The following is a 6,000-nucleotide window of genomic DNA, read 5'->3' on the forward strand; positions in this document are numbered from 1 at the left end:
CCCCTGCACTCTGTGCCGCACTTAGTCCTGACCCCTGCACTCTGTGCCCCACTTAGTCCTGACCCCTGCACCAAGTGCCCCACTTACTCCTGACCCCTGCATTATGTGCCTTATATTGTCTTGACCCCTTTGCTCTGTGTTTTACATACTCCTACCCACTGCACTTCATGCCTTAAACACTCCTTACCCTTGCACTCATTGTGTTATTTACCCCTGGATCCTGTGTTTTGAGCAATATGAACCAATTTATGTGCTGCTGAACCCATCACTCTATGTTTTACTAACTTTTCATCCCGAACTCTGTGTCTATGGTAATCCTGATCCTTGTGTTCTGTCTGAGACAAACTGTATTAAAATCTAAGGTGAGCTTTTTTTTGCATGTATATATATAAGAAATTCTTTTTCAAAGCCACTTGCAAACTTTGTCAGGTATTTGCATTGCTCCTGGACATACCGGTAGCATTCTCACCACAATTGCTGTGGGATTGGGGAGAGGGTGCTCATGTACAAGCATGCAGCTTCTGTAATTTAAAGTTTAGGCATGAACGTGTATTTTATAGCCACAAGAATTTGGTGTGGAGGGGGCTTTGTAATGTGCAGCTGAATATAGCTCATCAACATTCCAGTACCAGAGGTTACTGTGTCAGCTCAATTGACGTTCCTTTAAATATGACAAATTGGCTTTTAAAATACCTATTGTATATAAATATATTAACAACCTTGAATGTAAATCCATCATCAATGACTCCACCAAATAAATCATTCCACAAATGGGAACAATCTGACCAGTGCTGTATAGTCATAATGCCCATGGGGGCATCTGTCACGCTGGTGGTAGTCATTGAGCTAGGTCGGGCTGTTGGTGCACATTATTGATTGACAATAGATTCACAGGAAAATTAATATTCGTTATTTTTGAAACAATATTTGAGCCCTATATTTAGCTCCTTCATTTAATTCTTTCTGGGGTAATGGGTGTTATGTACCCCCATACACATTTCCCAGGGGCAGCTTATTAAAGGGCTTTTAGATTTCAATAAGCCCCCCTGAAGAATCCTCAATCATTTGGCGTACAGGGTGAGGGGATGAGGCTGCTGCCCCTAGTTATGGTCCGTCTTTTTTAATGGCCAGGAGAAGGGGTTACACACTCCCTGCCCCCCTTTACCGGCCAGCCAGGTTACAGGTAGGGTACACCTTTCCCCACCCCAATAGGGTCTGGCAATCAGGTTCAGGGGCTTCCAAACAAACTCAAAGGGCCTGATTTTTTAAAGCTTTCCAAGGCTGGAGAGGATATACTTTCATTAGTGAACCTGGGCAATCCAGTAAACCTGGAATGGATTTCTTAAAGTAAGTTGCTATTTCTTAACAAATGTTTTAAATCTTGGACCAGATTCATTCCAGGTTTGCTGGATCACCCAGCATCTCTAATGAAAATGTATCGTCTCCAGTTATGGAAAAAATCATCAAGCCGCTCTAAAAACTGGGTTTCCACTAAAACAGTGGTTGGCATTGTAATTTTTACCATTGCCACATACGAGTTCCTTCATGGATTTCCGTTTAAATCATCCCATGACTTTCAATCATATTGTAATCTGGACTTTAACTGGGACATTTTTTAATCCTCAATTTCCTTTATTATTATATTTCTATTGTGCCCATATCCCCTGAGGAAGCCCTCTGGGCGAAACGCGTCGGGAAAGGAAACTGTTTTATTCTCTATACAAACATAGCAATATCAATCAAAGTGTGATTGTATCTATTTGCACTGTATGTTTTTGTAAGTTATACATATCCCTGTTTTATTCATGTAACAATATTAATTATTAAAGCTATGTTTTTATTCTAATATAATTTTCAATAATGGGTGCCTTTCAAATAGCCTTCCCTTTCCTTCTATCCTAACGAATTTCTTTTGTGCTTTGCATCATTTTTGTGTTGAAAAATCAAATTCACTAGGCTTATGGGCCTCACATTGTCATCAATCACATTGTAATAAAACCCTGAAGCAAGAAACCAAACTAAAACATAACATTCCCATCACCATGCTTCACAGTTGGAGGTCCTTCTGATTTGTGGTAGGATTACATGTAAAAGAAGAGCCTCCAGAAGAGATTTATATTATTTATATTATCAAGTTGTATTTATAAAGCAGCGCTCTACATTAAATAGGGGTTGCAAATGACAAACAGATACAAACAATGACAATGAGGAGGAGATGACCATGCCTGGAAGAGCCTACAATCTAACCTCGAACAATAAACTTGCTTCTTACAAAAAAGGTTTCCAGACAGATATTCAAGGAGCTCTTTCTGTATTGAGGCAACAATAGTGATCTAAAATTTTGAATCTTGTTGTTAGTGCTGCCCAATCTTCTCCACTGACTACAGAGCACCAGCCCCATGTTATGCAGATGACAGGAAGGAAAGGCGTTCTGTAAGTCTATAATAATTCACGTCTCAGGGTGGCAATGCATCTTCTACATAGAACCAATACAGTGAGTGAGTGTTGTCAGCCCTGGACAGGAAGTGTGTTAATGGCAGGATTACCAAGTGAAAATAAAGAAAAAATCCCGTAAAAGGAAAAATCATAATAAACACCCAAACGCAAATAATCCTCACATTTACATTTCCATCACTCATTGATACATTGTAAGAGCATTGATTGGATGCTCTTCTGTTCCAGTACACTGTTATAATGTTTTATATGGTAGCAGCGTGTTGTTGCAATGTTTTGTGTTGTTGTGTTGCACTGTTATTATGTTATTGTCCTGATTTATAATTATAGCTTTATTAAAGCCGCGCTAGCATTTTAGTGGAAAAAAGGACTAAGGGGCTTTCATTTGACACCGAGCCTGTTTACAACTTAATCTGCTTTCTAATTAGACGCATTAATTTCCTAGAATAGGCGCAGCGTGGACGATTGTCCTATCAGGGAAACCTGAAATAGAGATTTCATTATGGTGACCCAATTTCTCCCCTGTGAGCGCCCATGTTCCATTGCACGGCCATATCACCCGGATATGAGAAAAAGCTTGTTAAGCCCAGGAAATATTATTTATATTCCGTCTGATCAATTATTCAAAGCAAACTCCAGTGGAAAATGGATTTTACTGGAGATGAGTGAATAATGGAAATTGTGTCCCGTTGGTGATTTAGTAGACTGGACCCCATTTATTCATTCTGGTGACACAGTGAAACCATTTGCCAATTTTCTTCCAAGTGGTATATGTAGACGGTCCCTCAAGCATAAGATTTTTGAATATAGTGATCCCACATTGACAAGGTACAATACAATGAAAGGTATGCACCAAAAATGCAGAGTAATATTTCCTATGGGCTCCTTGCAGATGTTCCTTTCCCCATTGTTGTTTTTGTGTCTCTGCTCTGTGGTAGAAGAAGGGCTTTGCTTCCCCATGCCAGAGTTGCCCCAATGACTTGTGAGCTGATGACTGGTGGAATACAGGTGGCGGAAGCCCAGATCACAGAGTGGTTGGAAGAAGGGAGAAGCAGGGAGATCCTTGCATTACCAGTCCCCAGGTACAGCTTCTTCTCCAGCAAGGAGAACAGTAAGCAGCACACTGGTGACTCCACCAAATCTCACCCTAAAGTTATTTAGATAAACAGAAACAGCAGTACGCTAGATGATCTCATACAGCAGATATATAGATATGAAGCTTAAAGGATTGAAAGTGTGCAGCTATTTTCCAGGTGAATTCAAGGCAAAAGGCAGGATACTACTTAGACAATAACATTTCTTGATGTTTTTCCATAAGGCAGAAAATTCTCCCTTTCTCATTTTAGTGTCCACATTAGGGATACTGGAAAGAAGGCTGTTGGGGTCAAAATTGCCCAGATGCAAGCGGCCTAAAAAAGCAATAGCGTACACCTGTATTAGGTACTATCCTAATACAGAATATACTGTATGTATTTTCCTAATAGGGCACTAATGCCACAGAGCACAGTAATCATCCACTTGTAGGGGCCCAGCAGTTCTCTTTGTTTCTTAGGAGTGAACTGGTATTTGGTCTTTACAGTTAAAGCATATAGACTTAAATGGCAGGTCCAGTGATCAGTAGATCTTAGTAGGAATGGTCATAGAAAAGGGCAAAGGTCCTTAGCCCTTGGATATCCATTTGACGTTTGGTATATTCACATATAAACCCTGCAATTTGACCTGAAATTATTAATAATTATTAGAAATAGAATCTTGGTTTATACTCAGAACACATCTCTAGATGGCACTGTGTCCTGATGTAAAAAGTATAACAAACTTTTGCTGTCTCAGACAGCATTAGATCTTATTCCACACATAATGCATGCAAGATTATTTAGGAGCAAGTAACCCATCGTATCCAATTTAAAAAACTTCATCCTGTAAAAAGGGGGAAAGAGAAATAGACTAAGGCCATATGGTTTGAATTTGCCCCCTTTTCAATAAATGTTTTAAAAATAACACTATGGATGTGTTTATTCTCATTCATTTTATTGAGTTGAATACTGTTCTGAATGTTAGCAGTTTGGGCTGTATCTGCTGCCCTAGGGTTATACTTGAGTCAAAGTATTTTTCTGTATTTTAAGACAAAATTAAAAAATTAAGAACCCTGGTTTATATTCGAGTATATATGGTAAGTAATCTGGGGTCCTATGAAATGATGGCTCACAATTTAGCGCGACCTGCAGGAATCAAGAGGGGGGGGGGACATCTGATCTGGGGCTGCTCTTGTAGCTAAAAACAAGGTGATGAACCTGAGGTTCCATAATTCAAATCTTACTAATCCTTACTAAGCCTGCCAAGTCTTTGGGAAAACTAAACATAATAGAGCTTTAATGTTTCATCATATTTTGATTTTTTATCTCACAAACTTTATTATGGCTGAACATTCATAAATCACACTAATTACTGCAAAGCATAAGTGCTGCAGGATACTGGTGAGCAGCAGAATATTGTTTCCATCCACACACTATAATTATAGGCTAAGCCCCGGCTTTTATTGCAAATCATCAGATAATAGCAAGTCATTTTCTAATGCAGTTTAAACAGTTAACAATACAAAGGGAAATATAAGATATAAATATCAGTATGTGTTGTGGCAAGGCAAGACGTCATCCAATGAAATAACAATAAATCCTAGTAATTAGTGCTCAGGGATATTTTGTCATTTTGAACCATAGGTGGGAAAATGTTTTATTCTATTGACGTGAACTGAGTATGGGCCAAAGACTGAACCCAGAAAACAGAACATTACATCACTGGGGGGAGAAGGTTCCTATCTTTTGCACAGTTTGGTATGGTGTTCAGGAGAGAGAGTGAACCTCAATTCATTTTTATATTATGAATGAAGTGAGAGAATATGGAACTTTCAGGCAAAACCACATTCTGTAGGAAAGGGGGCTTCAACGAATCCTCCAGCGCTTTCTTTGTTTGGGTCCTGCACAGTCCTATAATCCTCCTTTGAAGGTGAGCACCACCATCTTCATCCGTCTTTTTTCCTCTTACAGCTACATCACCCGATTTCGCACTGCGCAGGCACGAGATTAGGTGACAAAGCTTGCTGTATATGGAAAAAAAAGAGTGCTGATCTTATGCATGAAAAAGCCTGAGTTTGGGCATGCATAGGGGCAGTAGTTACTGCCACGGCAGTAAAGACAGAAGACGAGAGGCTTCATTTTTTTTAAAAAAATATGTTTTAAAGAGAAAACGAAGATAGTTTTTACTTTATATACATAGTTTCATAGTAGGTTAGGTTAAAAAAAGACTTCATCAAGTTCATCAAGTTGGAATATACATCAAGTTCATCAACTTCAACCACTAGGGAAATAAACATATCCCAGATATAAAACCCTATAAGACATAGTTGGTCCAGAGGTACAGGGGAAAAAAATCCTTCCTGATTCCATGAGGCAATCGGATGTTCCCTGGATCAACAGTGACTGTTTTTTTTACTTTAAAGCCTTAATCCCCAGGTATATTCTGTGCTTCTAGAAATCATTCAGCTTTTTC

This window comes from Pyxicephalus adspersus, chromosome 5 (assembly GCF_032062135.1).
Source record: "Pyxicephalus adspersus chromosome 5, UCB_Pads_2.0, whole genome shotgun sequence".
Classification (NCBI taxonomy): domain Eukaryota; kingdom Metazoa; phylum Chordata; class Amphibia; order Anura; family Pyxicephalidae; genus Pyxicephalus; species Pyxicephalus adspersus.